Source organism: Meles meles, chromosome 9 (assembly GCF_922984935.1).
Source record: "Meles meles chromosome 9, mMelMel3.1 paternal haplotype, whole genome shotgun sequence".
In the NCBI taxonomy this organism is placed as follows: domain Eukaryota; kingdom Metazoa; phylum Chordata; class Mammalia; order Carnivora; family Mustelidae; genus Meles; species Meles meles.
Window position 1 is genome coordinate 68,202,711 of NC_060074.1, and position 21,755 is coordinate 68,224,465.

At 40.2% G+C, this 21,755-nt stretch overlaps 1 pseudogene; it reads left to right on the forward strand.

Annotated features, from left to right (window-relative positions):
* Positions 1 to 1,777: 1,777 nt before the first annotated feature.
* Positions 1,778 to 1,877, forward strand: LOC123951261 (annotated as a pseudogene).
* The last annotated feature ends 19,878 nt before the right edge of the window (positions 1,878 to 21,755 follow it).

Genomic DNA, 21,755 nt, shown 5'->3' on the forward strand with positions numbered 1-21,755 from the left:
TACACCTGGCACCTACATGGCTCAGTTGGTTGAGCATCCAACTCTTTTTTTCTTCAATTGTTATGTTAGTCACCATAAAATATATCATTAGTTTTTGATGCAGCATTCCATAATTTGTTGTTTACATATGTAACACCCAGTGCTCCATGCAATACATGCCCTCCTTAATACCCATCACCAGGCTCACCCAACCCTCAATCCCCTCCCTCCTAAAACCCTCAGTTTGTTTCCCAGAGTCCAGAGTCTCTCATGATTTATCTCCCACTCTGATTCCTCCCCTCCTTTCATTTTTCTCTTCCTTCTCCTAACGTCCTACATGCTATTCCTTATGTTCCACAAGTGAAACCATATGATAATTTACTTTCTCTGCTTAACTTATTTCACTTAGCATAATCCTTCAGTCTCATCCATGTTGATGCACAAGTTGGTATTCATCCTTTCTGATGACTGTGTAATATTCCATTGCGTATATGGACAACATCTTCTTTATCCATTCGTCTGTTGAAGGGCATCTCAGCTCCTTCCACAATTTGGCTATTGTGGACACTGCTGCTATGCACATTGGTGAGCATCCAACTCTTAATTTGGGCTCAGGTCATGATCTTGGAGTTGCGGTATAAACCCCATGTCAGGTTCCACACTCAATGCAAAGTCTGTTTGTCCCTCTCTCTCTTCCCCAGCTCACACACTCTCTCTCTTAAATATATATATATACATATACATGTATATATATATATTATATATATTATATATATATATATAATATATATTATTATGTGTGTGTGTGTATATATATATAATGCCACCCAGGCGCCCCTACACCAATGTTCATAGCAGCATAGCCAAAAGATGGAAACAATCCAAATATCCACTGACAGATGAATGGATAATAAAAAGTGGTATATACCTACAATGGACTATTATTCAGCCTTCAAGAAGACAGAAATTCTGGGGCTTCTGGGTGGCTCAGTTGGGTAAGCATCTGCCTTCGGTTCAGGTCATAATCCCAGAGTCCTGGGATGGAGCCCTGTATTAGGCTTCCTACTCAGTGGGGAGTCTGCTTCTCCTCCCTCCCCTTGTGCTTTCTCTTGCTCTCTCTCCTGCTCTCTGTCAAATAAATAAATAAAATCTTAAAAAAAAAAAAGAAGAAGAAGAAGACAGAAATTCTGACACATGCTACAACATGGATAAGCCTTGAGGATATTACACTAAGTGAGATAAAGGGCATCTAGGTGGCTCAGTCAGTTAAACATCTGACTTTGGTTCAGGCCATAATCTCAGGGTCCTGGGATCGAGCCCCACCTCAGGCTCCATGCTTAGCTGGGTGTCTGCTTTCCCTCTCTCCCTACCCCTCTCCCCACTTGTGTTCTCTCTATTACATAAATAAATCTTTACACTAAGTGAAATAAGCCAGACACAAAAGGATAGATATCATGATTTCACATACGTAAGTTACCTAGAGTAGTCAGATTCATGGAGACAGAACAGAACACTGGTTTTCAAAGGCTGAGGAGAAGAGAAAATGGGAAGTTATTGTTTGATGGGTACTGGGTTTCAGTTTGATATGATGCATATTGGGTTTCAGTGGTGATGGTTTACACAACAATGTAAATGCTCTTAATGCCACTGAACTGTACACTTCAAATGGTTAAATGTAAGTTTTATGATATGTGTATTTTACCACAATGAAACAAAAAAATAATTTTGACTTCAGTATGTGGCCATAATACTGAGAAACTGGATTTACTCTTTCCACTTAAAATCGGGAAACAAGTACTCACTTTGGTGGCAAATATACTAAAATTGGAATGATGCAGAAATTAGCATGGCCCTGGTACAAGGATGACAGGCAGATTTGTGAAATGTTCCATTTAAAAAAAATTGAGAAAAAAAACAAAATAAGGAGTAATGATTTTCAGCCGTTGGACACATGAAACCTAGGGCAGTAGTCCCTCAGAAAAAAGAAATAAAAGAGTTGAGCCCTGTGATAGCCCTAGTTTAGTCCTAGAGAGTTTCCAGGCTATAGCATAGGGAGGAAAATCCCAGACAGAACCTGGTAATCTCCCTGAGTTGAGTAGCCAGAGTTGTGAGTTCAGAGGAAGCAAGGTAGACAGAATTCACAGGGTAGAGTACCAGAGAGGAGAGAGCTGCACAGAGACAAAGCAAGGACCCCCCAAACCATGGTTCCTTTTCAGTCTTCAGGTAAGTAGCTGCTGGATCCGTGGTATTTGTTATGACAACTGTAGAAGGCCAATATAATAGTTTGGAGTGTTCCCATTTTTTAGCCATCCACTCACTTGAACCGGACATCCAGTTTCCCTTATCATAAACATCTTACAATAGTATGGTATATTTGTTACAATTAATGAACTCATATTGATACACTATTATCAGCTAAAGTCCATAGTTTATTCAGATTTAATCTTTCCTTAATATGCTTTTTTTCCTCAGGATTCTTCTAGTATACCAAGTTACATTTATTTGTCATGTCTCCTTAGGTTCCTCTTGGCTGTGATGATTTCTCAGAATTTCCTTGTTTTTGATGAACATGAAATCTTCAGGGGCACTGGTTTGGTTATAATAGGATGCCCCACTATTGGATTTTATCTGGTTTATTTTCATGATTAGATTAGGGTTATGAGTTTGGCCATACCAAAACAATAGCCTTCTGAGCATTCTTCTTGATAACCAATGTAGCACAAGGTTTTTCCACTCTGGGTGAGAGGACCATAAATTAATCCTGACCCTGTGTGAGTCTGAAGACTGTGGGCTCCTTTCCAGTGGGTATTTTCCCTTGCTTGGGTAGGTTCCTCATTCACATATCCAGTTGCTACTTACTATGAGAAACTAATTTTCTCTCAGTTCTGGAGGTGGGAAGCCCAAGATCATCATGCCTTCAGGGTTGTTTCTAGTAATATCTCTCTTCTGGACTTGCTGACAGCTGCTTTCTCACTGTGTCCTCACTTGGCCTTTCCTCTGTGCATGTGTGTAGAAAGAGATTCATCTCTGGTGTCTCTTCCTCTTCTTACAAGGACGCATGCCAGAACCTCACCCTTACAACATCACTGAACCTTAATTACCTTCATAAATGCCCTCTTTCCAACTACAGTCACATCGGGGGTTAGAGCTTCAACATATGAATTTTGAAGGGACAAAATTCAGGCCATAACAGAGAAGAAAGAGATGGGAGGACAAAACATTTTGAAGAAATGATGGCTGAAAAATTTCTAAATTTAATGAAAATCCTAGGCCCACAGATCTAACAAGCTCAATAAATCCAAGCATAAGCAACAAGAAGAGAACCACACCAAAGTACACATCAGAATCAAGTTGTTCAAAACCAGTGAAAAGAGGAAAATCTTACAAACTGCCAGAAGAACAGAGATAAGAATGGTAACAGACCAGTAAATTTCTTGTCTGGAAAAATGCAAACCAGAAGAGAATGAAGCAGTGTCTTTAAGGTACGGACAGAAAAAAAACAAACCAAGCCAAACAACAACTGTCATCCTAGAATTTTATACCCAGTGAAAACATCTTTCAAAGCAAAAGGACAAATAAAGACTTCTTCAGACATACAAAAGCTGAAAAGATTTGCACCAGTGGATCTGCACTATAAGAAATGCTAAAGGACATTCAGGAAGAAGGAAAATTATACCACACGGAAATGTGGATTGCACAGAGGAAACAAGAGCACCAGTAATGGTCACTCTATGGGTGGATATAAAAGACCTTTTTTTGGTGGTATTTTCTTTTTTTTCTTTTTCTTTTTATTTTTTTTAAAGATTTTATTTATTTATTTGACAGAGAGAGAGGTCACAAGTAGGCAGAGAGGCAGGCAGAGAGAGAGGAGGAAGCAGGCCCCCCGCAGAGCAGAGAGCCCGACGTGGGGCTCGATCCCAGGACCCCGAGATCATGACCCGAGCTGAAGGCAGCGGCCCAATCCACTGAGCCACCCAGGCGCCCCATCTCTTTAAAATATAATTGGTTATTTAAAGTAAAAAATAATAATAATATATTGTGGGGTTGTGGTAAATAATTATAATAATAGTGAGTTCAGAGTGATGCTATGGCAATGACCTGAAGCTATGAAATAGGGAGAGCTGTAGGAGTTTTAACTAAAATTGCTTGCTTATTCCCTCAGAGAGCTTTAAAAAGCAGCCATTTTGAAGCTCTTTCAGCATCAGTTTGTTCACAAAGCAGATGATTACATTTCATCGGATCTTTTTACCCTTAGTATAGTGATCCCTAGGCTCATAACTCCTCTGGAAACAAGACTCCATTTTTAATAATGTCTGTCTGGGAAAGCTGGAGCGGCTCCGAGTCCTGTCTTTACTGATTTCAAGCAAGAGTCATTTAAAATAAACTTAGGCTTAGCCCCTGGTACAAACATACTCTTTTTTTTTTTTTTTAAATAATTTAGAAAGGTGAGGTAGAAGTATCTCTTTAAAAGTTAGAGGCAGACATTTGGTTAGGGACATTGTACCTGGCACAGCTAATTATACCCTTTGTAAAAAAAACTTGAGATTAGTGGAGGAATTGAGAGGAAAATTGGACATAATAGGCTGGGTTAAAGATGGGATAGTGCGTTTGGATTTGTAAAATGTTCTGCATGTTTCCTTATTCCCACATATATCCTCATTGGTAGCACCACTTTGCATCACTTTCTTATAATCTAGTCTTTTGGTGTTTTTCTGAAGAATATGGATCTTGCTGCCTCAAGTAGAAGGCAGAGTCTTTGATGGTAGGGACCCCACTTTGGCCTTTCAAAGTACAGCACTTCTCCATGATAGGTGTGGCAAAATGAATAAGGAGAAAAAAATGCTTCATATTTATGTAAAAATAAATGCTTTAAAAGTGATTGTCTATAGGTATCAGCCCTGTGGGTTGGCAGGGGGTTGGGAAGAAATCAGTTACGATTTGGTATCCATTTGTTTTTTTCCAGGTTTTTTGAGGTGTTATTCACATATAAAATTGTAGGATATTTCAAGTGTACATTGTGATGATTTGCTATATGTGTACATTATGAAAGGATGTAATATGCTATTAATAAAATACGCAGGTAACAAAATAGTGTATAGTGTCAAAAGATAAATATTCATCAAGCTGCGTGGTGTGATCTTAGATGTTTTTTTCCTCGTTTGCTCATTTGTATGTTCTGCTTTCTTTTTTTTTTTTTTAAAGATGATTTTATTTATTTATTTATTTGACAGAGAGAGACCACAAGTAGATAGAGAGGCAGGCAGAGAGAGAGGAGGAAGCAGACTCCCTGCTGAGCAGAGAGCCCAATGCGGGGATCCATCCCAGGACCCTGGGACCATGAACTGAGCCGAAGGCAGCGGCTTAACCCACTGAGCCACCTAGGCGCCCTGCTTTCTTTTTTTTTTTTTTAAGATTTTATTTATTTATTTGACAGACAGAGATCACAAGTAGGCAGAGAGGCAGGCAGAGAGAGAGAGGGGGGAAGCAGGCTCCCCGCTGAGCAGAGAGCCCAGTGTGGGGCTCGATCCCAGGACCCTGGGATCATGACCTGACCTGAAGGCAGAATCTTTAACACACTGAGCCACCCAGGTGCCCCTCTACTTTCTTTATAAGACATATGTTTTATTTACAAAATTGGGAAAAATTACAAGGTTTCTTCTTTAGTTGAATGGAATTCTAGATTGTCATTGAGAATTTGGACACTCAAGGAGAATTTTCTGAATTATCTGTTTTCAATGGTACAGGGGTGTTTTTACCTGGTGAGAGGTATGTGAGCACATTCTCTTCAATAGAAAATAAGCTGCTCTCCAATAGCCTAGGGAGCTCTTGAAATTATGAAGCTAAGGAATCCTCAAGAAACCAAAAGAGAAGTCTCAGGAACGTTGGAAACAACCAACAGTCCAGTGTTAGGAGATTTTAAAAGTAAATTTTGATACCTCCAGATAATTGGAATATTTGCAGCCATTAAAATGTATGTTCAAAAGAACATTTAATATCATGGGAAGATGCTCAAATTTTAACATTAAATTTAAAAATTTGTATGTAGTGTTATATATTTGAAAAGAGAATTATATATGTAATTTAATTTCTAAAAGGAAATAGACCCAAGTATTAAGAAACCTTATTTCTGGGTGATAAAAATATGGAAAATTTCAGCTTCTTTACTCCTCAGTTTCAAAAATTTCTACCATGGGGGAACCTGGGTGGCTCAGTCATTAAGTGTCTGCCTTCAGCTCAGGTCATGATCCCAGGGTCCTGGATTCAAGCCCCACATCGGCTGCCTGCTCAGCCGGAAGCCTGTTTTTCCCTCTCCCACTCCCCCTGCTTGTGTTCCCTCTCTTGCTGTGTCTCTCTTTGTCTAATAAATAAATAAAATCTAAAAAAAAAATTCCTATCATGACTTACTTTTATAATTAGAACACACACACAATGTTATTATTATAATTATTTTTGAAGAAGTTGGCTTCTACACTCTGGAAAATAGCAAGGAGGTTCCTCAAAAAGTTGAAAATAGAACCACCCTATGACTCAGCAATTGCACTACTGGGTATTTACCCTAAAGATACAAATGTAGTGATCTGAAGGGGCACGTGCACCTGAATGTTTATAGCAGCAATGTCCACAATAGCCAAACTATGGAAAGAACCTAGATGTCCATCAACAGATGAATGGATAAAGAAGATGTGGTATATATATATACGATGGAATACTACGCAACCATCAAAAGGGATGAAACCTTGCCATTTGCGACAATGTGGATGGAACTAGAAGGTATTATGTTGAGCGAAATAAGTCAATCGGAGAAAGACAACTATCATATGCTCTCCCTGATATAAGGAAGTGGAGATGCAACATGGGGGGTTTGGGGGGGGGTAGGAAAAGAATAAATGAAACAAGATGGGATCAGGAGGAAAACAAACCATAAAAGACTCTTAATCTCACAAAACAAACTGAGGGTTGCCAGGGGGAGAAGGGTAGGGAGAGGGTGGTGGGGTTATGGACATTGGGGAGGGTATGTGCTATGGTGAGTGCTGTGAAGTGTGTAAACCTGGTGATTCACAGACCTGTACCCCTGGGGCTAATAATACATTATATGTTTATAAAAAAATTAAAAAATTATTAAAAAAAAAAAGAAGTTGGCTTCTGAAACAAAAAAGTTGGCTTATAGAGCTGGAGATTGGTTCATCTTACCAGGCTTGAAGCAGCATAAATCTAAATGCCAGTTCTGCCAGGTAGGCAAGCCACTATCCCTTTCTGTGCCTCAATTTCCTTTTTCTTTTTTAAAAATAAATTTATTTATTTATTTTAAAGATTTTATTTATTTGTGAGAGACAATGAGAGAGAAAGTGTGTGCAGAAGATGGGGGGAGGGTCAGAGGGAGAAGTAGACTGCCTGCTGAGCAGGGAGCCTGATGCAGGACTTGATCCTGGAACTCCAGAGTCACAACCTGAGTTGAAGGCAGTTGCTTAACCAACTGTGCCACCCAGGTGCCCCGCCCCGTTTTAATGATTATTTAGTTTAGAGAGAGAGCAAAAGAAGTACGTGTGTGGGCACATAGGGGGGTGGGGCAGAGGGAGAGGTATAGACAGTCTTAAGCAGACACCATGCTGAGCACAGCACCAGATGCAGGGCTCCATCTTATAACCCCGAGATCACGACCTGAGCCAAAACCAAGAGTCAGTTGCTCAACAAACTGAGCCACCTAGGTACCCTGTCTGTGTCTCAACTTCCTTATCTTAAGATAGAGATAAATGATAGCACCTACATTACAGGGTGGTTGTAAGGTTAAAAAAGTTCATTCATAATAAAGTGCTTAACACAGTGCCTGATGTATAGTAAGCACCCTCAAATTAATCTATTTTTTTTAAAGATTTTATTTATTCATTTGACAGAGAGAGAGATCACAAGTAGGCAGAGAGGCAGGCAGAGAGAGAGGAGGAAGCAGGCTCCCTGCGGAGCAGAGAGCCCGATGCAGGGCTCGATCCCAGGACCCTGAGATCATGACCTGAGCCGAAGGCAGCGGCTTTAATCCACTGAGCCACCCAGGCGCCCCAAATTAATCTATTATAATTGTTGTTGTTGTTGTTGTTGTTATACGTTAAAAGTTCTAACCTCCTACCTATTCACAAGTTCTGTTGTTTCAAAAAAGGCCACTTTCCGAGTATAATCACAGACCTCCAAGACTCAGTGGGGCCTTTGGACAATATTTATTGCAAAAAAACCCTAACAATTTTCTTGAGTATCAGGTATTTAGCTTGCTGAATTAGGCAATTGAGAGCAAACTAGTTAGAGGCCAGCCTCTGGCTGCTTTTCCTCTTTCTTGATGGCTTTAATGCTGCAGGTGTGATCACTGAATTACACTTGTTTATTCAAAGAATAGAAGGATAAAGGAGCCCTCCCTGAGTTTTTTCATGGTGGGTTCCAAATTGAGAACTGTATCTCCACTTCTCTGAGTTTTATTCGATCCTGTGATACAAATTTGGGACAAGAGATTCCATGCCCAAAGTCACCCAGATAACAAAGGGCAGACAGAGGATTTGAACTTACGTGTATCTGGATCTACACTTCTGTGTCCAACTTGCAATACTTTCCATATGAAAGAAGAAAAGCTTAAAGAAGTCCATTTTATCCATCAAAACCCAATAGTGGGACATGAAGAAGATCAGTTTGCTTCCCATTTCTTATTCTTAAATGTCATCGACATAAAATAAATCAAGATCCACACGGTATCAATGCAAAAATCAGCTCCTGACTCTAAAACAGAACACAGAGCAGAAGAGACCTATTTCCTTCATAAAACGGAGCATGAATTAAAAAAAGGCTCCATGTGCACGATGAATTGGGCTAGAAATCTGTGTCTCAGTGTCATTATCTCAAGGAAATCAATTTTCTCAGTTGAGGCAACAACCCTAGGTGAATGCATAGGAAGGGAGCAGTACCTTGGTGATCTGAGAGCCTGGAGTTCTTTAGCTCCTGCAGCACTTACAGTCTGGGCTGTCCACCGCTATCTGTCTGCCCCGTCTGTATCCCTGCCTGCCCAGTAGTATCTCTTTGACATGTCTTATTCCTGCTTTAAAACTAGAACACCATCACTTCTGTGAAGCCTGATTATACTCTCTGGGGACAGTTAACTGTGCTCCCCTCTACTGAGCTTCCCAGCTTTGGGCCTGTTCCTTCTCACACTGTGTACGGTTGTTTTCCATGCTGTCATACCCTAATTAACTCTCTGAGTTCAAAGTTTACAACTTTATATTTAGGGTTGATGGGAGAGTAAATTAAGTGAGGTAAGTAAAGTGATAGTGTTGGTACATTACAGGTGTTCAATAAATGTTCTGTTTTGTTGGTTCTCCCAGTTGAAGAACCAGGACCTAGTGCAATCCTTCAAGGCCATGGTTACTAAACAGAGTTTTCTTTTTTCTTCTCTCTCTCTCTTTTTTAAAGATTTTATTTATTTATTTGACACAGAGAGAGAGAGCACAAGCAAGGGGAGTGGCAGGCAGAGGGAGAGGGAGAAACAGGCTCCCCACTGAGCAGAGAGCCCGATGCAGAGCTTGATCCCATAACCCCGGGATCATGACCTGAACTGAAGGCAGACACTTAAGCGACTGATATACCAGGCATCTCTTCTTTTTTCTTTTTTTAAAGACAGATGATTTATTTGAGAGGGAGAGAGAAAGAGCTGGCGGGAGGAGCAGAGGGAGAGGGAGAAAGAGTCTTTTTTTTTGGGGGGGGGGGGAGAAAGAGACTCTTAAGCAGATTCCCCACAGAGTGGGAAACGTGATACAGGGTTTGATCCTATGACCCTGAGATTATGACCTGAGCCAAAATCAAGAGTTGAACGTTTAACTGACTGACTTACCCAGGAGCCCATAAACAGATTTTTCTTGAATGAATAAATGAGTAAATTAACAAACGCATACCACCTCCTGCTTCCAGGGCAGGCATCGTATCTTACACTGATACAGACCACTTCAATATCTTCTTTCTTTCATTTACAGCCTCCGAAATATCCATTAGCACACTGGCCACATTGCTGGGCACAGTGAATAATTTGATTGATTTTCTCTATTGTAAAGGGTATTGATAGATTGACTATTTACCTCTGGGGCAGCTATAGGCAGCTATATGTCTTATATTGTCTGTTTGGTCTTAAATAGAGTAAAATTGCCAGGGGTCTTACAGACTTAGTTTCAGTCTTAAAACTTAGCTTAACACACTTGCCAAGGTCTGTTTTCCTTTCTTTCTTATTTTTTTTTCTAAACAGTTAATAGCCAATATAAACTCTAGAGGAATAAGCCCTCCAAAGTAAGAACCCTGCTGAAATCCAAGTATTTATTGTTTAAATAATTTATTGATTGATTCTAAATAAGGATTGGAGAGTCTCCTTTATTTCTCTAAGATTTATGTATTAGAGAGAGAATCTCAAGCAGACTCTGCGCTAAGCGTGGAGCCAGGTGCAGGGCTTGATCTCACGACCCAGCAATCATGAGCCGATCCTAAAGTAAGTCAGACGCTCAACCGACTGTGCCACTCAGGTGCCCTGAGTCTCATTTATTTCTATATCCCCAGTGCCAGCCTAGTAGTTAGTACATAGTAGGTACTCAAAAAGCATTTCTTTAATAAATGAAGTCCCCTTTAAAGAAATGAAGAGAAGTTACAAACTCTATAGTGTAATTTTGTGAAGTCTGTGGTCTTAAAGCCATACAGCACAGAGGAGAGATGAAAAAATAATAATTCACATACCTGGATAGCATTATCCACTTGCAAAAGCATTTTCCCATGTTATATAATATTACTTACATAACATGAATTGAACTATTGTACAATAGGTGATTTAAATACCATTGTGTCTAATCCTGACAAATCTTGAATTATGACAATGCCCATTTTATAGCTGGAAAAATAAACTGAGATGAACTAAATGATTCGCTAAGGCTATGCCCAATTAAAATGTGAGCTTCACAAGGGCAGCCTCTCTAGCACTGAGCACAGTATCTGGCATATAGTAGATGCTAAATCGAAACCTGTTGAGATTGGGCGACCCCAAAGCCTTTTCTCTTTCCATAACATCACCTGCTACTCTGTAAAATGCCTTTTGAAGCATCCAGAGAAAACAGTACCTCTTTTTGCACACATGAGGAACTGAGGTCCTAGGAGATGAAGTTAACTTGCCTACCGCTCACAAGGGTGGCTGGGCCAGCACTAGAACTCAAGGTTCTGGTTTCTTGGCAGTATTTTCAGTTGGCCAGTCTGCAGAGAGACCATAAGGCAGAGACAAGTTGTGGCCCACTTCCCTCCCCCAGGAAAATCCAGGGATCCTGGCCCAGAGTTACATCCAAGACTTTCTGCCTAGAAACCAAAAGGCATCCTGAAGCTAGAAGGAAGTTGTGTCCCCCAGTAGATGAGTGGGCATTTTGGGGTTCAGTTTTTAATTACACCAGAATCTGATGTTTTGTTTTAATTACACCAGAATCTAAGTCTTGTGATGATGTCCACCAGGCAGCCGAGATCTGACAATAGCTACTTCATCACACGATTCTTTACTCTTAATTTCAACATTTTATTTTATTTTTTAAGATTTTATTGCTAAGTAATCTCTATACCCAGCATGGGCTTGAACTCACGATTCCAAGATCGGGAGTCACATGCTCTACTGACTGAGCCAGTGAGGTGTCCCAATCATATCATCTTTTTTTTTTTTTTAAGATTTTTATTTATTCATTTGACAGACGGAGATCACAAGTAGGCAGAGAGGCAGGCAGAGAATGAGGAGGAAGCAGGCTCCCTGTAGAGCAGAGAGCCCGATGTGGGGTTCAATCCCAAGACCCTGGGATCATGACCTGAGCCGAAGGCAGAGGCTTTAATCCACTGAGCCACCCAGGCGCCCCCCCCCAATCATATCATCTTAAATAGTCAAGGGCGAAGTTTTTAAGTAAAAGATATGTGCTCAATTAAACATCTTAAGGTTAAATGTATCTCTCGTATATATATTTTTGCCAAACAGATCTTTTCTTCTCTTTTTTCATTTTATTTTCTGTACCAAAGAAAATGCCTATGTACATTCTACTATGGCAACTCCTTTTTCTATTTGCTAAGTACCCAACTCTTACGTTCCTACACTGGGTACAGTAAAAAGTATGTAAGTAAATATATACATAAACGAGTAAAAGTACATAATATTCCAGATAGCGTTAAAGGGGCCATGTAAAAATAGGCAAACATATACAAATCCCTTCATAATCAAATAAACCTATTGTTATCTCATCTAACGGGACAATGAAGTTTTTATAGCTATTGTCAAGGGACAAGCCCATCTCAAGTGTCATTTCCCCTTTGCTTTCAGTCTGTCTTTCCTCTTTCCTTCTGCTGCTGCTTCTTGTTTTAGTCTCCGAGTATGTTGCCCATTAATCTTTTCAGAGGATCAAATCCTTGGAGCCAAACCAGAGCGTATTCGGGTGACATTGACCTCTGGAATCCCCAAACTTAAGTTTCTGGTCAGAGCTTGCTGAAGGGCCATACAGACTATTCCTGGTGGGGAAAGAAGTCCTTGACCTCCCCAGCAGCTCATATGCTGACAAAACCGCCAAAAGAGAGATTATGTGTGGTTATTATAACATGGCTATGCCCTTTGTAGCTGACGTATCGGTCCCTGTATTCTCACACTGTTTTTGTTGTACGCCCTGGCAAAGCTTACTCGGAGGACGCCATAGAGAACCGCAGCCATGTTTTCTTTGGCTATTGTTCCTTTCCTCATCTCCGCACTTAATAACGCCACATTGTGCAGTGAGACACTTGGCAAAGTAAGAAAGAAATCAAGCCTGGATGCCAGGGGCAGCTCTTGTCATCGGAAAGGATCTGTGACTATCTCTTGCCCTTCTGTCTCCTCCTCTGTGCACTTTTGCTCTCCTCTAATTTTTCCATCTTATACATCTTTTATTGTTTTCTAAATATAGACATGCTAAAACCTCAGTGGAAAGACCATCTATTGAAACCAGAGTGGTAGCAAGTAATGTGCCCAGCAGGCAAATCGCAAAACAAATAGAGGGTGCACTCAGCGTTTTTGCTTCTGCTGCACAAAAGAACCCAAATAAGGCTCCTGGAAACATGGGGTGAGTAATCAAGTCCTTTTCCTGGATGTACAACAGCACAGCTTTGGGAGATAACGAATTCAGCTCATGTAACTGTACACCCGTCTAGAAGAGCAAAAGGAAGCACAAAAAGAGAAAAAAGGCGAGTGGGCCAAACTTTTAACTGCTTGCCCTCCTTCTGCACCTGCCATGACTTGCACGCATAATATCGTGTCCCAGCTGGCCACTTGTCCTGAATTCTGAGACCCCAAGACACCCATTACCCTTGGAATTAAAGAATTACAAATGGAATTTTTGCACCTGCAGATTAAAAAAAAAGATAGTGAGAGAACTTAGAAAAGATCCTTTGAAACATTTCTATCACCCTTGTCGGGCTGTTTTCTGCCCCTGGTGAATACTAACCAGACATATGAGTAAGGACTCCAGAGGACCATTTGGCTGTTTCACTGAAATTAATTTTGGTTCCTACAGATTAACCATAAAGACACGCACTGGCTGCAGGTGTGCCAAAGCCAGCATCGGGAGCAAACCCAGCAAATTTTGCAAAGATGGTTAATGACTCTTGCAAAATTAATTTAAATTGAAATAGGATAAGAACATATGGAAAAATCAATCATTCCTCATTTTGAGTGAATATTATTTTAGCATGCATAGATTTGATATAATTTTCTTTCTTTCCCTTAAGGGTCAGGATATACTCATACACTAAGTCTTTTTGCAAAAGAGAAAGCTTTTGTATGTTTTTTTTTTTTTCCTCCCCAGGAAAGAAGAGATATGTGTTTCATAAATCTTTCTCCTTGTCTGATGCTGGAACATACATCTGGGGCTCCACAGACTCTGATAAAAGCCCTTCCAGAAAACATAACTCTGTTCTTCGGGTAATTATGCTTTCCTAGTGTCTGGACCCTGGTTCTGGCTTCCATTTGGAATAAGATCGGGGCCACTTATTATGCATGTCCACATTAACTGGACGGTTTATAGAATTTAAATGTGAAATGAGGGAAAAGCACAGAGGCAATGGCAATAGAATGGAAAATATAAAAGGAAAATATTTTTCAAGTGTTTGGAAGGAAATGACTACATTAACAAAAACCCTGCAGCCACAGGTTCACACTCTTATACTCCCATTTCAAATCCATCTCCAAATTTTGTCTCCAGTTTCTCTCGAGGGAAAAGAAACAGAAGTAGGCACACCCATTCTAAGGGAAGGGTTCCCAGAGCAGGAGTCACACCACACCAGCGCAGTCTCTTCTCCACAGACATTCTTTTAATACTATTTATAGTCTGTTTACCTAGGCTCCTTATACCTTGTTCCAGGAACTGGTCAAAGGAATATTATTGATATAAATCCTCATCTCTGTCATCCACAGATATTTAATGATATTTATTTAATGATATTTATTCATTCTTCATTCAACAGGATAAACTAATATTTGTTCTGTACCAAATACTATGTTAGGCACAGGGTAGTGGATAATACAAAGAAGGACAAAGACTAGTCCCTATTCCTGAGGACCAGGATAATTTAGGAACAAAACCTATATGTAACCCCCTAAATTTAAGTATAGCAACAGTGTTCACGCAAAAATGATCTACCAATTTTTTTCTCTCTTTTCACTATGGATTTATTTTCACATACACTTACTGGACTTCTATTATGTGCCAGGCAATATGCAAGGAATTGAGGATATAAATTTGGATACAAAAATCCAAAGAAGAATTTCAAAACAACATTCCACAATTCTAGGGACAGCAGAAAAGAAGTCAGAAGACATCTATCTGTAAATATCTGTGCCAATGGAAGTGGAACAGAGAACTATGAAAATACCAAAAAAAAAAAAAAAAAAAAAAAAATCATTCCTATGTGGCTTTGGAAGAGATCCTAAATTTTGTAGGGAGTGGTGAAGAATTAATGACTGTCTAATTCAGCTTTCCTCAGGCTAATGTTACCATGAATCCCTGTTTGTTGAGCCTTCGTTAGCTGGGGATGAGGGGAGGAGGGAGAGCTGAGGGGGAAGATTAAATCCAGATTTCAGTAGTCAGGGTTCAAATGTTGACTGTACAAAATACACAGAAGAGAACATCTCGAATAAGCTGTAATTATTTATAAATCATACAACATCTGCAAAGAAAGGGGACATGAGACCCCTAGAGAAGGAAGTCCCCAAGGGAAAAGGAAAGCTGGAGGAGAGTAAGATAAAAGAATCAGATAGTAACAGACCAAAAGAATTGGAGTCTTCTTCCAGAATTACTGATTAGAATCCTGATGTCTGCACTTAACCAATCAGTGTAATCGGTTTATGTGCTTCATCTGCTAATCCCCATGGGGCTGTGACTGAGCTCTGGTCATGGTATTGCCAAACCTTAGCACAGTACCTGGCCTGGAGGTGGCCTTCAGTAAGTGTTGGTTAAGTAGATAAGACAGTAAATCAAGTGAGGAAGACAGAAATAAACAAACACATGTATTCTGTACGTAGGAGGCTTTAGCTGCATCCCGTAAATTTCAGCGTGTTCTATCTTTATTTTCATCATCTCATTTCAGATTTTTTTCTTTGACCCATTGGTTATTTAGGCATGTGTTGTTTAATTTCTGCACATTTGTGAGTTTCCCAGATTTTCCATAGGGAAATGATAACGTTAAATTTGCGTCAGTTTGGGAGACCCAAGATGAACACGATTTAGAGAGGACATGTATACAGAGAGTAGCATCAACACAAGGTTTCCTAGTGACCTCTGCTTAGAACTGAACTCATCCATATAAACCAGGTGCCCTCCAGCTCTCCATCCAGAGGACACAGATGCCCTCAGTAAATGTATCTTCTTCCAAATTACAGTTTATATATGTCCAATTACACATGGTGGCAGGCATGGTGAGGTGGGGCACAGGGCAGAATCGGGATTCCAGCGTGGGCCACAAAGCAGCATGGCTAGGAGCTTCGGTCCAAATTCCTATTTTACAATTTTTAGGCTGTATGATCTTTGGAAAGGTACTTACTCTCTCGAGGTTTCAATTTTCTTATTTATAAAGTGGGGATAATAGTAGTATCTATCTTATAAGGTTATTGTAATAATAATAATTCGTATAAAACACTCACCATAGGAAGCTTTCACGAAATGTTAGCCAGTATTATTGGTAGCACTTTGGACTCTGAAATCTGAAGACTTTAATATCAACTGTGCTGCTGTACCTCTGGGTCCCCAGTGGGTAAAAGTACGGGAGCAAGACGTCCTGGTTTGAATCCTGGCTCTCCCATGTAATAGCTACGTGACCTTTATCAGATTCTTCATCTCTCAGTCTCAGAGTCTTCATCTCTACAAGGGGGTTCACAAAGACCCTCACAAGGATATTATGATCAGGTGAACTGATACAGGTAAACGTCTTTACAATAATGCCCCACTCATGCCAAGCAGGGACCCAAACCCAGCAACAATGAGATTGCAATTTTTGTTAAGGAAACAGACAAAAATCAGTGAGGAGCCAATGAGACAAAACAGTTACAATGAAATAGGGCTGAAATAGAGAATGGGGAGGGGAATCTAATTAAGATATTAGGCGACTGGTGAAACCTTTCCTGAGGAGGAAACATTCGAGCTGAGAGCTAAAGGAGAAAAAGATGAAAAGGACTGAGAAATATCCTAATCTCAGCCTTGCCGAGAACTGAAGGAATCATCTTCCAGGCATAGGGAATGGGAGATGCAAATGGCCAGCAGTGCATTTCAAATGGAATTCCCTAACACTACGTACAACTGCATAATTCTTTAGCATAAATAGATCATGTTTACAGAAACATGATATAAAGTGATATAACATGACTCGACATGAGAGTGCAGGCAGATACACATGCTTGAAACTTGCCAGGCATTTCGCTGAGCTGTGCACACGTGCTACCGTGGTCTCCTAATGCGTATAAATTTCTGAAAGTGGACACATATGGACTTGAATTTTCATAGAAGACTAATGCAGATGGAAACCCTCCTAACTAGTGATCCATTTAAGACCTTCAAATAAAAGTACAGAAGAGGCAGGGGGACTCTTATTTTTAGGCTTGCACAAAACCAAATTTACCCACAGCACAAGCTGATGGTGACGTATTTCCCAAGTTTTAAAAATGTTGATCTATATAACACAATTGGGTGTACATGTTCTGTCTAACAGAGCATTTTGATGATTATATACATATACAGATGTATGATACAAGAAGAAAATGGCTGCGGTACTCCTACTAAAGTAATTTCACTGAACTCCTAGTGTCACAGAATAGTTTGAAAAGCACCACTGCAAAAAGATCCCAGGTGGAAAATATTATCACTGTCCTCATTGGCTAGTTTTATCTCATTCGGTCATTTAACTTTTATTGAGTCTTGTGTTGGTTATTCTTTATCGCCTGCCCTCTTCTTGCTGTGATCAATTCTCAAGTCTTCTCTGCACTGCCTAGGGCCTTGGAAGGTGGGAGGTGACCTCTAAGGATGGCGTCATTCAGGATCCCCCATCCTTGGGCTTTGAATTCTCTACAGCTAGTGGGGAGCACAGCAGAGGTTAAAGGCAAGTTGTGTCCCTGCTCGGTTCCATGGTTCTGGCAGTGACTGGGTCCCTCTATAACTGGAGCTCCTGATCCTCTAATGTACCTCCCATGCTCACCAACTCTAGTGACATCACCTTCTCCCTTTGTTCAGGCTGAGTGTTAACTGCTTCCCACTGTTGCTAGTCTCTTGATGCTTCAGCATCCTTTGTGGATTTCCTGCCCACACTTCTGGAAATCGTCTCTTCATTAACATTTCTTCAAAATCCAAACGCAGTAGATTTTCTTTTTGCTGCTAAGACCCTGACTTGAACAAGCCTCTGCTAGGTTCTAAACTAGTCCTGTCCAGTAAAAGATATAATGGGAGTCACATATATAATTTTAAACTTTCTAGTCGTAAAAGAAAATTTTGATATATTTTATTTAACTCAATGTATCCAAAATATAGATCATTTTGATGTATTACCAATATAAAATTTATTAATAACATTTTACATTCTCTTACTGGTATGTGAAACTCTGTATTTTGCACTCAAAGCTTGTCTCAATTAGAATTAGTCACATTTCAAATTCTCAGTAGCCACAGTTTCAGCTACTGTGTTGGGACTGAAGACACAGAGATAAAGGATACTGTCCCCACAATCACAGAGCTGATGGTCCAGTAAGAATGATGGACGAGAAAATCATCACAAAATAATACAGTAAATGCATAATTAGTACTGTGAACAAGATCATTTGGAAATAGAGCCCCTTCTAAAGACCAGTGGTGCTTAGAGAGGCCATAATAGGTAATACTTGTGTGGATCCTGAATGCTGATTAGGATTCCACCAAAAGTGAGAGTGAAGAGGGCAACGCAAGCAGGTAAGAAGCCCCGCCTTTGCATCTGCTCTAGCCACATCTGCTCTTCTTTGACTCTACACCTAAGCAGGATATGCTGACCACCGAGGCTACACTTGGATCTCCCCAGTTACCCTGGTCCAGTTTTGGGTAGATCTTCGCAGTCTTAGCACAGGCTCTGGAATGAGACGTTTTCAAAGGAAACTCAACCAGGAAACAATGGAGAGAGAGGGTGCTGGTGACGTATGTGTGTGAGGAAAATGCCGACTAACAGACACGTTGATAAAACCTGGATCCATTTTCCTACAGCAATGTAGATCCGACGGCTGATTGGTTAGCTGGCTCAGGTTCCTGGGCACAAAGCTCAGCTTTATTTACCTCCTTTCATGTTTCCTTTGCTATTCAATAAGCATTGTCACTGGACTGATATTAAAACGTATTTGTTCCAAACCTTTGGAGATGCTTCTGTTGTTGTTGTTGTTTTTCATCTATTGTCCTTACATGAACCTTATTTCTCTAGTGGTTCCGAGTTCTTAAGGACCAAAGTTGACATTCCCAAAGTCTGTCTCTCTTATATTAAAATCCTACTGCCTTTAGCCACATGGGTCTGTCTTTTCCCGTTTCAAAACACAGACTCTCAATAGGACAGTTCAAGAACTTCTTTCTTCTTGTCCGAGGGACACTGACAGTTCTCTGCCCTTTGAAGGGAGGATATAACTTAAGTGACAGTAAGGAATGGTCATATCTTTCCTTCCTCAACTTTCCTTCTCAGTATACTTTGTTGGAGATTTTCAAAAGATTCACCTGGCTCTCCTTAGTCCCCCAACTTCTGTTTTCTAGTGTAACAGTATTTCACACAGATAACATTAACAAAATAGAGCTCCCACCTTTCAAGCCTAGGACCTCAAGTGAGGTTCCTTTGATGCTAGTAAAGTACCCTACTGCTCTCTATGGGAGACTGCACAATGCTCAGAAGCTGGTGATAACAGCTTAATAGATTGATTCTGAAGGACACCCAAACAGTAATGAGAGAAAAAAGGAGGATAAGGCACTATTCTTAGATACTAAAAAAGAAGTATGCACTTAACTCAGACAAACATTCTGGCGCCTTTCTGTAGGAGCAGACTCTGATTTCCAGGAGGCTGGAGAGCTATGACTGTTTACATCCTTTGTCTGCAACAGTCAGATGGTATACACTGTAGCCTTCTTTTCCTTGTCTCCTTAAATCAACCATAAATCATTTTCAGTGCTGAACTTTCCACAAGAATTCCCTGTGGTTTCTTTTGGTCTCTCACTCCAACTATCATATTGCGATTCCCATTGGCAATAATGTCAGCATCTGTTCTCCATACCAGCACTATTTGCAAATACTTTGAGACCAAGTCCTTGATTACCACTCAAAAGTTCAACTTCTGTTTTTTCAGAGCCAAAACACATACTGTATTATCCACTTTAAACAGTTTCCGATCCTCATCTGGGCAGTGGACTTCTTCAGTCCTCCCATTACTCATATTATTATTATTTTTTATTGCTCTTTATCCTTTTCCTTCAATTTGCTCACTGTATAGATGATAGAACATCACTAACCTTCCCATTCTCAGCTGCGCTTCCTTCCCTCCCTAAGGATCTCTTCCAACCATGATGTTGTGGAATCTAAGAGGCTCTTTTATTCCCAAAGGCAATTTATTTATTTATTTTCAAATTCCATTTAAGTATTCTCTACACCCAATGTAGGGCTCCAGCTCAGAACCCCAAGATCAAGAGCTGCATGTTCTTCTCACTGAGCCAGCCAGGCACTTCTCCCCCCATGGGAGGCAATTTATCGATGCCCCCTTTTTTGCTTTTCCTTTGAGTGGTCTAAGTTAGATCTCCCTATGCCAGGAATCAGGCAATAATGGCACACAAAGAATCAATTACACTTAAAGAGAAATTTCCATGGGGGCGCCTAGGTGGCTCAGTGGTTTAAGCCGCTGCCTTCGGCTCAGGTCATGATCTCAGGGTCCTGGGATCGAGTCCCACATCGGGCTCTCTGCTCCGCAGGGAGCCTGCTTCCTCCTCTCTCTCTGCCTGCCTCTCTGCCTGCTTGTGATCTCTGTCTGTCAAATAAATAAATAAAATCTTTAAAAAAAAAAAAAGAGAGAAATTTCCATGGCTTACATCTGCCTTTCTCCCATCTCTCTGGCTTAAAACAGCAATGGTTTTGTTTTTTTGTCATGTGCATGTATGTTCATGGTCTGGTTTTGGTTTGGGTTTTGTGAGTGAGTATATGTATGGGTTTGCTTTTGGTTTGTGTTTATTTGTTATTTTTGTAAATGACTTGGTTGGACAGTTCTTCAGCAGAGCTGGATGTGCCATTCTGAGAACGGTCTGCAGTTGGCATTTTTAGGGTTTGCCCTTTTTGCACTGGCACTGTCTTTCTGGACTTGTGAGAAAACACATACTCATACGCTCCTGTGTGTGCATATACACACATGCAGAACTCGTGGGCATTAAAACTGTGATCAGGGTGAATACTTTACCGAACCCAGCAGACCAAAGGAGTCACATCTATATTATATAAAGAACTCTTTTATGAAAGTTAGTCAAAGATATGTATGCATTTGCATAAGAACTGAAGAAATCATATAAATTATAAAGAAAATGACTACTATCCTGTTGCATAACTAATACCAATCCTACTACTAGCACTAATACTAGCATTTTTGAAGGCTCTCCACATGCCAGATACTATTCTATAGGCTTCACATTTAGAAATACGTTCAGTCCTTACAACAACTCTATAAACAGGAACTATTATCAACCTGTGTACAGATGAGAAAATGGAGCCACAGAGAGGGTAAGCAACTCATCTATGGTTACACAGCCAGAGAGATGGCAAAGGGCAAAATGAGCCAATTCACAGAAGGTAAATTGCAATCACAGATGGAAAAATATTCAAGATTGCCAGTAATCAAAGAAATGTGCATTAAGACGTGAAGTATAATTTCAGACCTCATCTTTAGTGAGGCTGTGATTAAGCTGTCGCTCTCAGATATGGTGGCAACAATGTAAATCGGTGCAAGCTTTTAGAAAAAGCCGTTTATCGGTACTTACAAACAACCATAAAGGGGCTCCCTTTAACTCAGTAATCATACACCTAGAAATTTATTCTTAGAAGTTATTCAAACAAAAGTCATACGAATAGAAAATGTGCCACAGCATTCTTTATGTTATCAAATATTGAAAGCAATTTAAATTTCCAAATACAAGAAATACTTGGGCAAACTTTGGTATGGGAATGAAACGGAATATCATACAGCCATCGAAGCTATCATTATGAGTGATAATGGT